At 39.9% G+C, this 20,765-nt stretch overlaps 1 pseudogene; it reads left to right on the top strand.

Moving 5' to 3' along the window:
* LOC122902270 overlaps positions 1-20,765 on the top strand; it is a 49,184-nt pseudogene that overhangs the window by 12,232 nt on the left and 16,187 nt on the right.

Genomic DNA, 20,765 nt, shown 5'->3' on the forward strand with positions numbered 1-20,765 from the left:
GGTTTACGATTCCACAAATGCCGGATGGTATATCTAAAGCCCCAGCTTGAATCTGTTGGTTCAAAAGTCTGTGCTTCACTGCTGCTCTCTGAAGCAGCTCAAATTTAGGGGCTTCGTAAAGCATTTCCACAGGATGATTGTCCCAAGGAACAAAACTTGGATTCCAGTGCAGGACGACCTCATATAATATCATAAAAACCTGATATTTTAAAATTACCACCTATTTACTATTTTCTCTTATAAAAAGGAAACAATAAATAGGTAAATTTTGAGAATTTTTTCAAAATTGTGTAAATGCCAGCAAGTATTTCTTTTACTGATGTGAGGATGAAGCCGTTAGGCATCTCTACGCTCTATATAACTCAGAGTCTGCTTCTTGCTTCGTATTTAAAGCCTCTAAGGGCCCAAGTAGTGGAAAATTCAGTAGTGAGTCCCGTCTGCTTTATTTTGCTGTCATTTCAGCTACTGACTCATCAAACTGCACCGGTTTATATATAATCTCAATACCAAATGATCCAAAGAAGCTGGATAGTTCGTGAAGAAAACAAATAAAGAGAGAGGAGAAACCTTTATGTCGACTGGAAGAGTTTGAAGGGGATCATCTAACAACAAGGCTAAAATATCAAAAAATATAGCAAAATGCCCGTTTGGAGGGCCAGTACTTGTACCGTTAATGCTTCTCTTCCCAAAACAAACGGACAGTCTTCCTCAAATACTCCCATTGTGTCTTCCTCACATCGAGAAGGACTCAGCATCGCTTCTTGGTATCCCTGACAAAAATGCATGACCTGAATCTAATCTCTAGGAAATACTAAACAAACCCAAAATGAAAGATAATCTATCTCTTCTCTTCTAAAATATTGAGGAATTGCCTGTACTCTTCTAAAATATTAATGCTATAAAAGACAAAAGAGATTATTCTTTTCTTAAAGACAAAGAGAAACTGCTTCCTCAACCTCCCCCCTCCCTCCCCACACCCCCACACCTGCAGCCAACAGGCGAGACTGTGAAGAGACAACATGGACACTGTTGGATTCCAGACCTCAAATTTTTCTTTTGCTATAAAGAAATTGGGGCATGAAATTTGAATGATCTTTAAAGATCAGATAATAACACTGCATTAATGTCAATCTCTTCATCTATTACACTGTGGTATGTATGAATGTATTCTTACTTTTAGGAAATACATGAAACCACTTGGAAGGAAAAAGACATTGATTCTGCAACTTACTCTCAAATTTTTCAGGAAAATGTGTGTGCATACACATACACACACACACACACACACACACACACACACATAGAGAGATAAACCCAAAAAGGGAGAACTAAATAGCAATAAACAAAGTACAAGACAAAGAGAATTAGAAAATCAATATGGTAAATTATTCGCCATATTTAGAGAATCTAGGTGAATGATATGCAGAAAGTCTTTGCACTACTTTTGCAAATTTTCGGTATATCTGAAATTATTCCAAAATAAAAAGTTAGGGAAGGGAAAAAGGGAAAAAGCGTTCATGCATGAGACTCCTATCTTTGGACCAAGATTAAGATTTTCCCTCTCCCTACAGCACCCAACCCTCTACCAGGCACATGCCGTGTTCTTCATAATATACTGGCCGGCAGAGAGAGGGATCTAAGTGCATGTAACTTAACCCAAAGTTGAAGCCTACAGACTAGGTTCAACTGGTAAACATGCTTAATATTTGTCCCCCCCTGTGTTCTGACATCCCAATTTTCAGCTGATAAAAATTCTGGAGATTTTACCTGGAAAAAAAAAATCCCATATTTGAGGGTTTCTCTTTAAAGGTCAGATAATCGAGCACCAAGGGGCTGAGCAGCAGTTTCCCTCTTGAGCTCAGATGGGTGCCGTTTCTCCACAGGGCTCACCGCTTGTTCATTTCTCCCGGACTAAGATCTCGTACAGATAGATGGTTGTTGATCCTGCTCTTACACAATGATCTGCCTCCAAGTAGAGCCACAAGTAACCCTTACCCTCTCGTTGTCTAAAGTAAGCAACAGAAGCGAGGCTGAGAGAACTTCCCTCTTTCAGGCCCCTGTGGGCATGTGAGTTTGAGACTCTCGACTTACCCCATGGTGAAGGCCCAGACTCAGTTTTAAGGGCGGCAAGATACTTTGGCTCAAACGAGGCCCCCTCTCATCACTGAGAATTGAAGTTAATTCCCTGTTTGAACAAGCTTGAGGGATCCTTCAATACATCAATATCCACTAGTGATGGAGCAGATGCTGACAAGGAAGACGCTATAGGAAAGAATCATTAGATAGATTTCTTTTCTCTTATCTTCTCCAACAGACCTGAGAGTCAAATAATCAGATAATGGGAAACGAGGTCTGGCAGGAAGTGGAAAGACGGAAGAGGTTTACCACCTGGAATCCGAGCTGAATGATGATCCTAACAGTCTCCGTAACGAGCTTCTATTTCCTGTGGGTAAGGAAAAGAGAGAAAATACATTTCTGAACAAGCTCCCTTCTCAAAGGACAGCGAACTGTGTAACAGTTAACTATAGGCCAGACTAGTTCTGTACATGGTACCCACAGTCTTTATAGTACCCTGTAAGGTACGTTGCTATTATCATCCCATTTTATAGACAAGGAATCTAACACAAAGAAACACTAATTCGCCCATGGTCATGCAAGTCAATTATGAAATTAAGACTCTATTCCCGGAGATGACTCTTTTTGTCACTGCACTTCTTCTGTACAAATGGCTCTGATGAACTATTTACAATGTATTCTGAAGTGATTCTGTTAAGGTTCAGAGACCAAAATATCCTCATGCCCACCACCGCTAATGCTTTTAGTGAACTTGCATACTGCCAGTCGCTTTCTGTTAAGAATTGACACCATCACCTAAATGTGTGACAGTTGGTCTTAAGTAACTCTGGGCTGAAGAGGAGACAGTTGGCGGACCATTGAGGCTCCTCAGGGTATGTCTAGGATTGTGTGTCCTAACTGGCCTGGGGCCCTTTGCCTGGATCTCTGAGGTCCAATCTTCCAGAGTAGCCCTCTGGCCATATTTCTGCAGGTTAGAGCTAGGTCTTCCCGTCTGAATCTGCTTTCAGAAATGATAAACAGTTGACTATGGATGCTTTGCAGAATTAGAAGCAATGACCCAGCCAGCGGCTTGGACACACAGGTGGTCTTTCAGACGTGTAACAATCTCTACACCAACAGGTACCCAGAGCAAGCTCACCGTGTACCGTTTGCTTTGCAGGCAGCAGCTGCTCAGCAGAAATTGAATGTGCTCTTGCTTCCTTAGGAATGTCTCTCCTTTCACAGGGCAGAGCTCACCAAGCAAACGGTCAGGAAATTAAAAGACTGCCTAGGGCCTCAGAAGCTCAACCCGCTTGGTTTGTCCCTCCTTCCTCGGAGACTCAACCCTCTGGATTCCCAAGAATCTGTTTCCTTTTGTGACTTTTTACCACTTTGCTGATTTCCTTCACTGTATTGGGCTGACTTCACGGTCACCAGGCGTCCTCTGTCCTCCCATCAACGGACACTTAAAAGAGCAGATGGTGCCAATGGCCTGGCAGTAATGTGATGCCTGAGCAGGTGGGATGAGAAAGGGAGAGAAAGCAGCTTCTAGGAAAAGGGCAGATTGGTTTGGTGTTCACACCACTTAGAATCAGTAAGTGCCGAGAGAGGTTAGGGGCAACTATTTTTATAAAAAATAATTTATTTATTTATATCAGAGAAAGACAGAGAGAGAGACTGTGAGCAAGGTGGGAGGGGTAGAGAGAGAGGCAGAGCAAGAAGCAGACTCCCCACTGAGCAGGGTGCCCAACACCGGGCTGGATCCCAGAACCCTAAAATCACGACCTGAGCCAAAGGCAGACGCTTAACCAACTGAACCACCAAGGCGAGAGGCAACTATTTTTTTTTTTTAATGTGAAAATAAGGTCCTTTGTTTAAAAGAAGAGATGTATATGAGAACATAGGGTCCTCGTGCTTCTATGTGGGGATAACAATTGGTACAACTTAAAGAAGGAGCTTTCTGAGATATCACGGTCTTGTTGGTCAGGACAACTTGTCTTTGAAGTTTGACCAGATGACAATTCTTTCCCTTCATTTGTCTTTTTGTCCCAGACACACCCTATGCCAGGGACCTAGTAGGGACGGTAGCCAATCACTACCATGCCTGTGCTCAAAATAAACGTGTTTCAACTAGATGGAAGCCTTAAGAACCTTCTGGAAGGACAGTGTTCACAGAGTTCACAGACATCGTCTGGGATCTTTTTCAAATGTGCATTCTGATTCCGTGGGCTTGTGGTGAACCTTGAGAGTCTAACGAGCTTCCAGGTAGTGACAATGTTGCTGGTCCATGAGCCACACTTAGAGCAGGGAGGTCTAATCGACTCTGTGCTGTTACAGCTGCATACAGGAAGCTCCAGTTACTCAGAGACATGTCCAGCTCACAAAACCTGTCAGTGACAAAGCAGGACTTACTTGCAAACCTAGGCTATATCCTCATTCCAAGAGGGTCCATGGCTTCAGGAGTGAGGAAGGTTTCAGTGTTTTGGTCCTTCAGTCTCCTTCCTCTCACAAAAATGAATTGATAATAACTATACTCACCATCTGTCATCAGGGTTAGTGAGGTAAAATCATTTAGGCTATTCAAACAAAAGATTATCTTTACCAATTATCCTTTGTAGTCTGAATCCGAACCATGAAAATCATGACAATCTTCCTTTTGCCAGATGCTCAATCTATCTGCAAATTTTCATTGAAGTACAACTTGTTTGCAAAATGTAAAATTAGAAGTGACAGACAAATCTATTTTTATAAATCTTTGCCTGTCTATTTTGAGACTGTGCATTTTAAAAGAAGAATTGAGGCCAGCTGTTGAACTTGACTGAAATATCTAATGATGCTACTCTGTTTCCTTCTAGTTTATAAGATATAGCCATTTTCCCCCAGTCTTAACAATAAGCACTGGGATCTAGGACACGCATGCTACCATTTCAGTTCTACAGAGAGTGGGTTAGCCTGGTGTTTGTTAGATATAAGGCTGAGAAAGGGTAATTCATGATTTCCTAGAAACAGAGTCCCGGCTTAAATTTACTTACCATGTGACTTTAAATAAAACACTGTACTGTCTAGACTTAAGTTGTTTCATCTGTTAACTAGAGATAAAACGGCTTATTTCCTTGCTCACCCAACTATTAAATTTGAATGTCTTGTAGTTAAAAATAATGCCTTGTACTTAAACAAAAACGTAAGTATCACAATAGGAATTTTAGACTTAGAAGAGCAGCCTTAACCATACATGGGACTTCACTTCAATTTCTATAGGATCAATCTCTCAATCAACCAGTATTCATTAAGAGGATCCTATATGCATAGTAATACAATCAACTATGGTTCTGGAACTAAAACAAGTTCCAGAGCATTCCTATTTAATATATAATTAGTATCATAAGCAAATGATGAAAACCTAAAAGACCCACGACCTACCGAGTCATTTAGAATGCCAGTAGATATAAAATTTCCAATGGAATTCAACAAGAAAAAAGTGGAGAGTGAGAGGAAAGTTCTGATATTCACCATACATAGCCTGTTAACAGAACTGGAGGGATAGCCACTATACATAATCTATCAACAGAACTGAAGGGCACCCAAGCAGAAATCTGCCCCATCTTCCTGACTTCTTGGCACAGTCAGGAATCAAACATTCCTCTAAAGCTAAATGGCTCTCATTTTATACAATGGCTTTTCTTTTGTTTATTTCTCTAAACCCTGCTAGCTGATTGCTTCAAAACACCTCTTCCTTTTTGGTCATCTGTTTCATCCTTTAGCCAATGTAGGCATTATTTTTTAAGATTTTATTTATTTTGACAGAGAGAGACACAGCAAGAGAGGGAACATAAGCAGGGGGAGTGGGAAAAACAGGCTTCCCACTGAGCAGAGAGCCTGATACGGGGCTCAAACCCAGGGCCCTGGGATCATGACCTGAGCCAAACACAGATGCTTAACGACTGAGCCACCCAAACGCTCCGCAATGTAGGTCTTTTTAAATAAGAACCCACTTCACGTCCTCTTCACCTAACCCAAATCTCCCTGACCTGACCTCCAAACAGGTATATAAAACTTAGGTAAACTGCAGTTTTCCGATCAGAAATTCTAGTTTCCTTCCAGCCTTCCATGATAAAAACAGGTAGCAAAATTGGGAGGAGACTAACAAAAAGCACATTAAATGTGCATGCCTACTTAAAACTGCTAAAATGTGTCTCCCAAGGAAATAAGGCATATTTAGTTCTTACACCAACCCACGTGGAAGGCCGTCATTCTTCCTCCCATTCTAGAAATGATGTGACATCTAATTCAGTCACATGGCCTGAGGTCTTGCAGTCTGAACCCCAACTTTGTCCAAATTTGCTGATCTTCCTGCAGTATCGCACTGACCATAGCTCTAAGTCCATTGTTTCACTCTCTTTCCTGTGTTCCTCTTGTTCTCCTTCTCTTCCTTCCTATCTTCCTCGTTATCTTCTTGAGATTAAGAAGAGACTTTGGGATTCACCTTACCATCCTTCCTGCTGGTCTCAGCCCCAAGGTTTAGATGGGGCTAAGGTCCTTTCTAGATTTAGCATCATTAAGCCCTGAATCTGTTGGGAGCAGGGGATTTATTTAAAGATATTTTAGGCTCTGAGATAGCTCTCAAAAACAGGTGATAGTTAACTGCATTATTTTCTTTCCTGCATTCTTTCCTATCAAATCCTATTCAAAATTCTTCACTGTATTTGAATATATTCCAAAATCCTCAGTCTCTTCTTGTCCATGTAAAGAACTTCAATATAACTTTTCACTATTTTTCTTAGCTCCTTTATAGATGCAGAATTACAAAGCATATCATCTAGTGAAGCCCTGAACAGTCTCATTCATTTTCATACTACCTCTTCCCCATCCAAGCTAGCAAACAACCTGAATATAGTAAGTAATCAATTACTGTTGCTTAAAGAATGGGTAAATATACAATACAAGAAGATTAGATTTCATATAAAATGAATTCAGTGTCAGTAATAATACTTTTAATTCTATATTACATATATCATTTGGACATAAAGCAGTGGTTCCTGTAACTAGAGGTGTTTTTGTACACATGCGCGCATGCGCGCGCACACACACACACACACACACACACACCAAGGACATTGGGTAATTTTTGTTTCTCACAATTAGGGGAAAGTTGCTATTGACATCTAATCAGTAGAGGCTGGGATACTTCTGAACATCCTAAGAACAGCCACCACACACACACAGACACAAAGCAAAAAACTATCCAGTGCAAAAAAAAAATCAACGATGCAAAATCAAGGAATCCCAATACAAAGATACTGAAGGAAAGGGATCCTAGAAAGACTTCAGGTGCCTTGACTTCAATCCTGAAAGTGTGTATCCTCTGCTTAGTACTCAAGCTCACTGCACTGAGCCCCAGAGCTACAGCCTGATGCTCACCAGACAGCACAGGCACCCTCTATGCCCCCAATCATCTTACAATCAGAAAGTGACAGATGCAACAGATTGTGTTATGAGCCCACGAGATAAGATGCCTGCCACAACTGCCACCTCTTCTGAGGCTATATAGTACATTCCGAAGAGAGTGAGCTATGACAAAGCTGAGGTGGAGTCCCAATGCTTCCACTTTCTTCAGCCAAAGAGACTTGAGCAAATCACTGAAATTTTCTGAGCCACGGTTTCGATAAAATGGTGATAACTCCAAGATTCCACAGAGAGTGAAAAATAAAATTATAAAGTACCTAGCACATAGTGCATATCTGAAAACAAAAATAAGGCAGCTAGTGTCATTGCATATGACTCTGATTTTAAAACATTCACACTGTTTTAGACACATTACTCACACCACAATAAGGACTAGGTTCTGCCATATTGTATCCTCACAAGGATAAGCCATGTCTCAGAGAGACTCTGTTCCTCCCACTTAAGATTTGTAATGAAGTCAAGTCACAGTCAATCCACAAGACCTACACTGAGAGCAAGAAATAAACCTTTGGTAAATATCTGAGCTTGAGGGATTTTTCTTTACCATAATGTTAATTTGGCTAGGTTGAATCGAACTGCCACCAACTGCCCAACCAGGAATATAAAACTCCCTTCTAGCCTAGAAAATCCGGTATCACATAGGTGACAGTCCACTGGGAGACTAAATGCTAAATGCTAAAAAGAACAAGATGTAAAGTCTTGTCAGACTACAGTGAACTGAAGCTCCGTGGACTGGAATAGAAAGAAGTTCTTGGTACTGAAAGGTTGACTATTAAAGCCAGAATTTGAACAGGGCATGCGAACTGTCCTTGACTTTTTTGCTCAAAAATTCACTCTTTCACCTTCTCCAAACTTAGCCTGGCCCTTGGCAAGTCCTTGTGAATCTTACATGGGCCTCATATTACAGAGCGATTCAAAAAGTTGCCAATGACCGAAATCAATTCACTCTACAGAACCACATGTGTATCATGTGTCTGCTTCAACTCTCTGTTACTACATAATTCTCTCAACAACCTGATTATTAGATTTTCCTCCAAACTTCACCTATTTCTACAATGGTTGTAACTGGTTAATAACTTCTTTTAAGGACTCCTGATTGCTTCTCAGAAAATGTCCTGACATGATGAGCAGGTCCACAACATGGTGAGAAAAAAATAAGTTTGTAGATGCCCTTTTTCCCTACTCTATTGAAAAAAAAAAAAGAAAGAAAAAAATCATTTTCCTCTCTGCCAACTGATTATGCAGCCACGTTGTTTGAAAGCTTGCATAATTTACATTAGCATGCTTAAGATCTCAGGTGACTATGCCTTTGAGGCCAGCATGCTAACCCCAGTGGGCCGATTTGATATTCTTCCCAATATCTGACCCTTTTTTCCTTGTTAATTACAGGCAGACTTCCCTGGTCTGGCCCTAGATCTGCACCTGTTTCCCATCTTTGAGCAGCTGCTAATTAGGTTGAAAATAGTGGGGCTGGGCAGTGCAGGCCACATATGCCTCATCAGGCTATTGATCAGGCTGGCATACCACACGGGCAGTAATGGAGTCTGTTCAACCCAATTCCAAAATAAAAGCCATTCCTGGAGTTGCATGTTTGAATCCAAGCATACGCCAGGCCATACACCAAATATAAAACATGCAAAGAGACACTTAAGTTTCAAAACAATTTTTTTCTTTGAAATGCCAGGTATGACTTTAAGTGCTTACTATTTACTTCGCAATCGATTCTTTTATTTTGGAGTTAAAAACAAACAAACAAACAAACAAACCTTCTTTTACGGACAAGATATGTGTATTTATATGGAAATAATTTAAACAGTACATTATATGGATACATTTATATGTGTCCACATACAATTTACATGTATCCATATACAATTATATGTTTGTCAACTATCCAAGCAAAATCCTTATTCTGCATTCTCATTTGGCCTTGTGAGTAACACAGTTTATGTAGCATTTTGTCCTTCATCATGATTTATGCTTTGGATCACTATTAACACATAAAACCCTGATTATGAAAGGGGACGCTATAGTTATCTGTGGTAGTCTGGGAAACAGGTAGGGGTAGTTTGAGATAGTCACAATGATTATGGGAGGCTACTGGCAGCAAGTGGGTACAATGTGTTTACACAAAGATAATTTGTCCAGCATCTCTTACAAATCACAGATGACAGACCAGTTTACCATTTTACAAATATCTATACCTAGAACCTAATTCCATTTCTTTTACAAACATAAAACTTTTGCAACTTTAATACACTGGATTTTAATATCTTAAATTTGCCAAGAATGCAAATCCAGGGAAGATTAGACTTTGTCTGGTTTGAAATTCTTCTAGAGTTATTCAGTGTTTTGAAGACCACATCACTAGTCTGATATGTCAGTCACCAATAAATCACATCACTACCTTTCTCTCTTTGTAGCTTCTGTATTCATGATTTTATGTACAGCTATAGCATTTGATGACCTCACTGTACCATCTAGGGCAGTGTAGTCTAAGCCTTCATATACTGAAAAATATAAACATTATTTTTATATAATTTTTCTTGGATTCTACAGTTAGACCATCATACTGATTTGTAATTATATGTATAGTTAATTTATATCATCTATTATTTTCATTCAAGGACAGCAAAGAGAAGATAATAAAACATTTATTATGAAAAGGAGAGTTTAGGTTTGACAGATCAAGAGTCACTGTTCTCAGGTAATAGACCCAGGTAAAATTTCCAGATGAAATATGCCTTTGGCATTGACTTTATATCTTTGGGCCTGGTAAATGATAGTCAATTATTTGTTTCTGCAAATTGTGTTTCTTTTTTTTTAATTATGTTTCTTATTTCTCCTCCTGATATTATTACACATTCTACTCTGTCTATGACCCAAGCACATTGCCCAGCAGAGCCGCCCCAACATAGCCATTCAATGGTCTAAATGCAGAGAAGCCTCATATATCCCAGAAATGAGTCACAGTGTCTTTTTACCTTGGGATAAACTTCATGCTCACTCCATGTAAACATTTTAGAGGCTAGTGTAATGGAATATTCATCTAAAGTTGATCTATTACTCTTGACCCTTCCTGAGTTCTCCTATCATATGACTCTAAATGATTAGTTCTTCACTTTGTTCTTTCGAACAAGAAAGGGACTTTATAGAAAGTCATGGCATTCATCCTTTTTTGCTCCACTTCCTATGTCTTAACAGTTGAGAAATTGTAAAATTAGACACAGGGAATTTTCTTTCTTTTTTTAAAGATTTTATTTATCTATTTGAGAGAGACTATGAGACAGAACAGAGAGCATAAGGGGGGCAGAGTGCACAAGCAGAAAGGTAGGTGGTCAGAGGGAGCAGAGGGAAAAGGAGAAGCAGACTCCCCCCACCACACAGGGCTTGATCCCAGGACCTGGACCCAGAGATCAAGAACTGAGCTGAAGGCAGATACTTAACCAGTTGAGCCTGGCCAGGTTCCGTGACACAGGAAATTCTCTCAAGTAGAGTACATCAGATTTCAAAGTTCCTGGGCTTGGGTTATATATTCAAAGACATATGTTGACTCCATCTCTCTCCTGCAAACTGAATATAGCTTAATTCAATTAAATTTCTTATAAAAGCATTCCCATTAACAACCTCAATCACAGTATTAAGAAGGCATCCTTAATAATTCTCCTTTCATATTCAGAATTTTGAATGATCTGATAATTATGGACATGATATGTTTGAATTAGTAGATAAACTACCTCAAGTTATTGAAGATGAAAGTTACATATGTCCCCATGAAATAGAATAGAAAGTTATTTCTTCACTAAATTAGCTAACATATTAGGAAACACGGGAAAATGCAACTCAACATCGTCACAAAGATCCAGCTTATCTGCTCTGCCTTCGGAGTGGGAGCCTTCTCATTGGTTCTGTATTGTGATTCCCCCAAGAACCTTCAGGTTCTCCCTCTTCCCAAAGCAAAATGAATGTACCAATTCTGACCCTCATGTCTTCCTACTATACCATCAAGAGGAAGGCTTAGAAAGTCACTTCACCCAAAGCCCTTAGGAGAGAGAGGAGGACTTCCTTTCAAAGCCTTCTCATCTAACTCTTGGATTATGTGCCCACACCTGAACTGATTGATCATTGTAGTCCCAACTCTACTGATGGGCTCTGCCGATTGCGTTATTGCAATCAGGACACATCCTTACAGCAAGATGTGGTTTATTACCATACATCTTACTGTGGAGAGTAAAATAAAGGGCAGTTTCCCAAAGGAAATTTTTACCAAAAAAGGTTGTTTGGATGCTGACTGGCAAAACCAACAGATGTTCATTGCAAGACTTTCCCTTAATTGGATTGATGATTGTTTTTGTTTCATGTTTTAATAAAACCTTGAAAACATCAAAAAAGTACATAACTCACTCTGTAAAAACAAAAACACATTTCTACATTTTAAATAAAAACAAGCTCAAATTCTTTTTGCAGTATAAATGCATATCAAAGTCAAAGCATTTCTCCATGTTTGACTTATTAGCAGAAGATAAATAGTGGTGATTCATGAGAGTTTTCTTCTTTAAATATATTGGAATGAATTATTTTTGTGTACCACATTCCACATTTTTTGCCTATTTTTGAAATTTCCCAATAAAATCAAATTATATTGAATACTTCAGAGTATCTCTTTAGAATTTGAAAGAAAATTCTTGTTGCAAAGCTACATTTGGAAAAAGGCAGTTGTTCTAGAATAATTAAAAATTTGCATACTCTACGCTGTGAAATGTGTAAGCCTGATGATTCACAAACCTGTACTCCTGGGGTAAACAGCACATTATATGTTAATTTAAAAACTTGCATACTCTAAATATCAACAAATACTTTGAAAATTCAAGCCTATAAAATCTATTAAGACGCCTGGGTGGCTCAGTGGGTTAAGCCGCTGCCTTCGGCTCCAGTCATGATCTCGGGGTCCTGGGATCGAGACCCGCGTCAGGCTCTCTGCTCGGCAGGAAGCCTGCTTCCTCCTCTCTCTCTCTGCCTGCCTCTCTGCCTGCTTGTGATCTCTCTCCGTCAAATAAATAAATAAAATCTTTAAAAAAAAAAAAAGACTGGCATGAATGGGTGGCTCCATGGGTTGAGTTGTTCCAGCTCAGGTCATGATCTCATGGGTCCTAAGATCAAGCCCCATGTTGGGCTCTGCACTAAGCGGATTCTCTCCCTCTGCTCCTTCCCCCACTGGTGGTTGAGTGCATGCTCTCTCTCTCTAATAAATAAATAAATAAATAAATCTTTAAAAAATAATGAAGACTATTACTTATCTTTTTCTGTAGGGACAAGTGGGTTTTCCAAATCTGTGCTTGAATTTCTTACTATCGGTCTTCTAGTTCTTGAATTTATAATAGGCACAGAGAATATAGTCATGAACACTAGCAATCTCTTCCAGTGGTCTCAGCTTCATGCCATCTTCTTCACTGCCCTTAACTTATGCTCTGTTTGGGAGACAGAGCTCCAGATCTTGACTCTACCACGGAAATAGCCCCATGCCTATCAACTCACACCAACTATGTTTATGGGGAAGAGGTATCCTATAACTTCATAGCTTTGGAGTCCCCAGTGCAGCCTGGTTAAATCACCTGTTAGGCTAGCTAATGGCACCACTACTTATTTAGTTACCTATGACAGAAACTATATGAGTTTCTTGTGTGCCTTCTACTTCCTCATCCTGGGTATATGTTCAGTCTTCAAGTCTCTACTTTATGTCTCTTGCCTCTCCATTTCTGCTACACACTTGGTACGAGCCTCCTAACTAGTCCTCCTGCAGACAGGTTTCATTTCTAGCATTACCACTACACAGAACCTTCCATATTTTGTCTATTGCTAAGTCTGTCAAGTACAAATTTGAGTATAATAATAATCCACCCTGTGAATTCCTTCCAGAGACCGACAAAGCTGGAGGATAAGGCTCAACAGCCCCTGATCATTTTCGCTTCCCACCAGCACTGATCCCTCTCCCTTTCCAAGGAGAAAAACATTTTTAAACTGCCGTGTTTTAGAACTACACACAGGTTCTCCCAGAAAGCCCCTGTTATACCTTTTGGTCTTTGTTGTTTCTTCTGTCTGCAGTGCCCTCAACCTTACCATCTTACCCCTCCCTCATTACACGACTCAATGTGACCAAATGGTAAAGCATTCCTTGACTCTTCCAGGCAGAGTCCAGAAATTTTTCTTTGTGTATTTTCGTGTTATACCAGTTACGAGTTTGTGTCATAGTTCTTACTTTACTTATCCATTTTTTAAGTTAGCTATACACTTGGAGGTAAATCCTGACTTTTTCTCTCTTTTTTCTATAACATATTTTATCCTTATAAAGAATTTTCCCAGCCATTAGAAGCCACTCTTGGACTCACAAGAACAAAGGAAACAAGAAAAAAAAAAGTGAAGGAGAAAGTTGAACTCAAACAGTGTTGCTTTCTTATCCTCAGTCTTGAGGAAACTGGTGCCTAAGTTGAAAGTGCCCTGAAGGCGGCTTTAACTTACCTGACCAGTCCTCACCCGAGGGACTGCCGCGGGTCCTGCTGACCTAGGCAACCGTTTGAGGGTCAACCTTCCATGCAACTCAAATGTTCTTGAAGAAGCTCTCCTGTGTATTAAAGTGGACAGCATTGTTTTCCTCTCTCTCAGCTTGCTTTTCTCTCAGAGTTGTTTGTTCTTTAATGGCTATGACTTGGTTTGTGCTGCTGGCAAAGGTAGTTCCTCGAGAGGGTGAATTAGGGCAAGACTGTGGTACTCAGTACTTCCCTTCTGGGACAGGAACAGGTGCCTCTCTGTCATTTTCATGGTGATACTTCACAAGACTCTAGCTTTACAAGTTGTCAAACTGACCCTTTATGTTCACTGAAATAAGAATTCCAATTAATAGGACAGTTGCTATTTTTTCAAGAGCCAATGTTATTGAGGATATTAGGGTCAGTTTGGTTGGCTGGTTAGCAGAGAAACAGAATGCAAGGGGAACAGGAAAATAAAGGATTCAGATAAGAAAATTTGCCTGGGAGAGTCTGTTTAGAAACCCCAACTCCTGAAATACAGATAGACCCCCACCCTCGTACATTTCCACAATATTAAGCACTGTGCCGTGAATTATCTCTTTAATATGTACTGGAGGAAGAGGCAACATTTATATGCCTAACACAGAAATAGACACTCTTGGTGGAGGGAGCTGTAAGAATCCAGAAACAGGATATAGGGACCACAAAATCTTTAAAATGAAGACATTATATAAAAGGTAAATTCCATGATGCAATCCACTTCAGTTCAGCTGGCAAAACAACACAACCTACTAGAATAGCTAGGGTTCATTTTCCACGTGCATCCATTATCTGGACTCTGTTCTGAGGGAACAACATGTCAGTGGCCCCAGTCCCTGAGCCAGAGCTCTGAAGCCACCTGGGGCCAGTGGTCCCCGTGGAAAGGGGCAGGGCGGCAAGGGGGCTGGCTGGGCAGCAGGCCAGCCTGCACACTCACCAAGGGGCTGGCCTGTCACCCCGCCATGTGCTCTACAACAGCAAATTCTGTGTAAATCAGATCTCTGCTGCTGCACCAAGAGCGTGTGCATCTTCAGTGGGCCTTAGGATCCCTGGGAATTGCCTTTGTGAGATGCTAGCCATAATTTGTTAAATTCCATCTCTCAGGTTTCCATGGGACCATCAAGAGACCATGAACAACTTTAGTTAATACAGAATTTGACTGCCATTTCCTCTGTGTAAACTTTACTGCCAAGGACAGCCTGGACCAAAAAAATTAAAGAAGTTCCATCTTCTGATGATAAGGATGCCTTCTATGTCGTAGACCTGGGGCACATTCCAAAGAAACATCTGAGATGGTTAAAAGCTCTTCCTAAGGTCACCTGCTTTGATGCAGTCAAATGCAGTGATAACGGAGCCACAGTGAAGACCCTAGCTGCCCCTGGGACAGGATTTGACTTTACCAGCAAGACTGAAATGCAATTGGTACTGAGTATCCCGGTGCCTCCAGAGAGGATTACCTACGCAAATCCAAACAAGTGTCTCAGATTACACTGTCAGTAATGAAGTACAGAGGATTTGATTGTGAAGTCCAATTGATCAAAGGTGCCAGGGCACATTCAAAGGCAAGGTTGGTTTTGCAGATCGCCACTGATGATTTCAAAATAGTCAGTTGTCTGGATGTTAAATTTGGTGCCACATTCAAAACCAGGGGGTACCTTTTGGGGCAAAAGAGCTGCATATTGATATCATCGGTGTCAGCTTCCTTGTAGGAAGTGGTTGTACTGAGACCTCTGTGCATACTATCCTTGAAACCAGCACTGTCTTTGACATGGGAGCTGAGCTTGGTTTCAACATGGTACCTGCTTGATATCAAATGTGGCTTTCTTGGATCTGAAGATGTAAAGCTTACATTTAAAGAGATCACCAGTGTTATCAACCTAGCACTGGACAAGTGTTTTCCAGCAGGCTTAGGAGTGAGAATCATAGCTGAGTGCAGCAGATGAGATGTTGCATCAGCTTTCATGCTTGTAGTTAATATCATTGCCAAAAAAAATCTTGTACTAAAGGAACAGACTCTGATGATGAAGATGAGTTGAACGAACAAACCTTTAGATATTACATGAATAATGGAGTACATGAATCATTTAATTGCATTATTTGTGATCATGCACACATAAAGTCCCTCATGCAGAAGAAACCCAAACCAGCTTAGAAGTAGTATTCAACCAGCATATGGGTACCAACATGTGACAGCCTTAATTGCATTATTGAGTGTTGTGACTTGCCCTAGATGCATATGGGCGATTGGATGCTCTTTGAAAACATGGGTGCTTACACTGTTCCTGCTGTTTCTACTTTCAAAGGGTTCCAGAGGCCGACGATCTACTATGTGACTTCGGGGCCAACATGGCAACCGATACAGCAGATCTAGAACCATGAGTTCCTGCTGGAAGGAGAGGAGCAGGATGTCAGCACTCAGCCTATGTCTCGTGCTCCCACTGGGAAAGCAGGATGAAGTGGGATAAAGTGTCCCCTGCTACCTATGCTTCAGCTAGCATTACCATGTAATATCTGTTAACTTCAAGTTTAGCTTGAATTATGGGATTTGGGGGGGACTGTTTCACAAGTAGTGCTAGTTTTTTTGAACTGTCTTTGTAGGTAGGGTTGGCACAGATGCAACAATATGGAACACTAGAAGATGGAGCCACTTATCTGTGTTCCTATGAGAACCACTTGAATATTTGTTTTATATGGATTTTTATTCACTTTTCAAACATGCTACCAAAGAGTGCCCTCAGCTGCTAAGCAAGCATCTGTAGCTTGTACATTGGCAGAATGGGTCACAAGCTTAGTGTTTTGACCTGTTCTTAAAATAAAGTATTTTGATATGAAGAAGAAACTTAGAACGGCAAATGTATATTCATGTATTCTTGCCTATAAGTGAGAGATAAATACAAATCTATCTTCTGCTAAAAAAGGAAACAAGAAAAATATATTTCCAAATGAGTGAGTGCAGAGTGAGGTCTTTCACTATACATCAGGTGACTAGATGCCCTTGTGAGCCTGGGACTGCCTCAACTTACTCTTGTTTCCCAGCACAATTATACACAGAGCTCCCACTAACCCTTTAAGGTGTTGTAGTTTGGACAATAAGTTACACCCTGGTCCTATAAAATAAGACAGGTTTCAATGACTGTAGACAGGGAGGAGGAGTTAAGATGGTGGAGGAGTAGGGGGCTCTAAGTTTGACTCGTCCCTCAGATACAACTAGATAGTAATGAAGTCATCCTAAATGACTATAGACATCAAAACTTCCCAAATAAAAGTACAATTTGGGCCCATTATCATTAATCTGATATAGTTTCTGTGCACGTTAAAATTCAGTAAGATCTAACTATATCCTCTCTCTAGTTTAAGTCCTTGTGAGGTTTTTATAGATTTAAATTATAACCATTTCACTTTTAAGAAAACAGAAAAGACTCTGGGGTGCCTGGGTGGCTCAGGCGGTTGAGTGTCCAGCTCTTGGTTTCGGCTCAGGTTGTGATCTGAGGGCTGTGAGAGGGAGCCCCCACCCAGCTCTGCACTCCGCATACAGTCTGCTTGAGAATCTCTCCCTCTGCCCCTCCCCGACTTGTGCATGCTCTCTCTCTCCCTCTCAAATAAAATAAACACATAAAATCTTAAAAAACAAACAAACAAACCAAAAAACCAGAAAGACTGTACACCGTCAATGTGGAGAAATCAGGACCCTTGTATATGATGGTGGGGATAAAAACTGGTGAAGCTGCTTTGGAAAAATAGCCTGGCAATTCCTCAAATAATTAAACAAACTTACCATGTGACCCAGCAATGTCATACCCAGGTGTCCAGCCAAAAGAAATGAAAAGAGAGGCTCCTAGACAGTTCAGTCAGTTGAGCGTCTGACTCATTGTTTCAGCTCAGGTCATGACCTCAGGACTGTGAGATCGAGCCCTACGCCAGGCTCCACACTCAGTGGAGAGTCGGCTTGAGATGATCTCTCCCCTACCCTTCCCCAATTCTCATGCGCACTCGTTCTCTCCAAATAAACAAATAAATCTCTTTTAAAAACTGAAAACCTATTTCCACAGAGAAAATAGCAGCAGTATCCATAATAGCCAAAAGGAAACAATTCATCAACTGATGAATGGATAAACAAAATGTTGTATATCCGTACAACAGCATATTATTCAGCCACAAAAAGGATCAAAGTACTGATACATGCTAAAACCTGGATAGCCTTAAAAACATCATGCTAAATGAAAGAAACTGGTCTCAAAAGACTTCTTATTGTATCATTCTATGCATGTGAAGTATCTAGAAAAGGCAAATCTATAGAAAGGAAAGATTAGTAGTTCCTTAGTGCTGAGGGTATGATGGGATATAGTGGAGTATCAGATAAAGGGTTTGGAGTTTCTTTCAGAGGTCATGAAATGTTCTTAAGTTATGGAGTTTGCATACATCTGTGAATATAATAAAAGGCATTGAACACTACACTTTAAATGGGGGAGTTGTCCAGCATGTTAAGTGATATATCAATAAAGCCATTAAAAAGAAAAAGAATAAAAAAATAATCTACCATTCAGAATGGCATCCACTCATCATTAATAATAACAACCAACCTTTATGGAGAATTTACTCTCTGGCAGACACAGTGTCTACGATTTTATATACCTTATGTTAATGAACATTCACAAAAGACCATATAATTGGTTCTGGAATTATACCTATTTTGCATATAAAATGTTAAGTAACTTGACCATAGTCACAAAAGGACTAGTGTTTCAATCCTTCAAAGACTTACCTCAAACCCTAAGCGTTTAGCCATACCCTGAACTGCCAACCATTCAAGCAATCTAAGTGATACCACAGTGTGAGCAGCTTATCAGACTCATTCCATCTTGGCAGAGAAGCATTCTGACTTTAGATAAGCACGGGATAGTCAGAGATGCATAACGCTGAAGGCACGCCTTATATCCATCCTACTTACCAACCCCCCATCTTGTAATTAAACCCTATTATACATTGAACTTTGCCTCAGCATGGAGCCTGCTTTTCAGCGGTAAGTAGAGGGAAGTCACGCCTTGTTCCCTCCTGCCAATGAGTTCAAAACCCAAACTGAACTCTTAGACTTACTTCTCTGCTGCCATGGTCCTTCCATTGTCATTTTCATCATCTTGCTTTTCTTGTTTGTGTTCCCTCTCATTTTCCCTTCTTCTGGCCACCTGTTTACATAGAAAACATTACAATTTAGGTCTTGGTTTTAAGCTTGGCCCTGATATCAGGAATATATATATATATATATATATATATATATATATATATATGTATGTATTTGGAAATATTTAGAATATTTATTTTTTTAAATATTTTACTTATTTATTTGACAGAGAGAGATCATAAGTACAGAGAGGCAGGCAAAGAGAGAGGGGGAAGCAAGCTCCCTGCCAAGCAGAGAGCACCATGTGGGTCTCGATCCCAGGACCCTGAGATCATGACCTGAGCCGAAGGCAGAGGCTCAACCCACTGAGCCACCCAGGCACCCCTAGAATATTTATTTGAAACAAATACAAAATTAATACCTTTGGTCAACTTAAATGAAAATTAACAATGAAGGAAAAGATAAAGTAAGTAGATGACAAAACGGGTGGGGTTTTTCCTTAAATGACTTAAAAGAAACACAAGCAAGCCATTTATATTTACATACTGTTAAAAGCTGGCTCTTTGTTGTTTTAGGAACAGTCATGTACACACATGGTAAAAATAAAATCATGCAGCACAGATGATTTTCCAACACTTAGAGCATCAGTGCTAAGTCAGAATGTGTAAGCAGGAGTCTAAGAGAAGCAATGTCACCTAATTCTGCATGCCAGACTTTATCCCAACAGAGACCTCAATCCCTTTAAGAATTATTTCCTGTACAAGATTCAGTAAATGAGATGCTCAGGAACAAAGGGAAATTCTAACGTCTATTCTTCTACCAGGAATCATTAACCAGCCAGAACATATGGGTATTCATGCTCCATGTGCGTGAGTATGTATGAGTTAAAAAGAAAGGAAAGAGAGCTAGAATATTCTGATTTATTACCTGAATACTTTTTCACTTATATATAAGAGTTTTTAAGATGCAAAGGATGTAACAGTGGTGTGAATCTAGCAGTGCTTTCAATGAGGTAAATGGTGTATCTTCCCCCACGGAAAATTGATTAGCAGTTTCTTAATATGTTAAACATAAATTTCCACTCCTAGGTATCTAGCCAAGAGAAATGAATGCATTTGTCCACATAAATACTTGTATTCGAGTTGTCATAGCTACATCGTTTATAATAGCCAAAATCTGGAAAAAAGCCAAATGCTCATCACCTGGAGAAGAGTTAAATAGAATGTGGTATATCCATATGGTGGAATATTATTCATCTATGAAAAGGAATAAGGAACGGATGTATCCTGCAATATGGATGAATATGAAGATGATGCTAAATGAAATAGCCAGTCATAAAAATACATGTTGTATTATTCATTCATATAAAATGTCCAGAGAAGACAAATTTGCAAAGACAGAAAATAGATTAGTGGCTGCCTAGGCCTGAGGCAGGAATAGGGAATAACAACAAATAACCATTAGATTTTTTTTTTTTTTAGGGGGATGGAAATGTTCTAAAATTAGATTGTGGTGATGATTGTGAAACTCTATAAATTTATTAAACATCACTTACTGTACACATA

Source organism: Neovison vison, chromosome 1 (assembly GCF_020171115.1).
Source record: "Neovison vison isolate M4711 chromosome 1, ASM_NN_V1, whole genome shotgun sequence".
Taxonomy (NCBI): Eukaryota; Metazoa; Chordata; class Mammalia; order Carnivora; family Mustelidae; genus Neogale; species Neogale vison.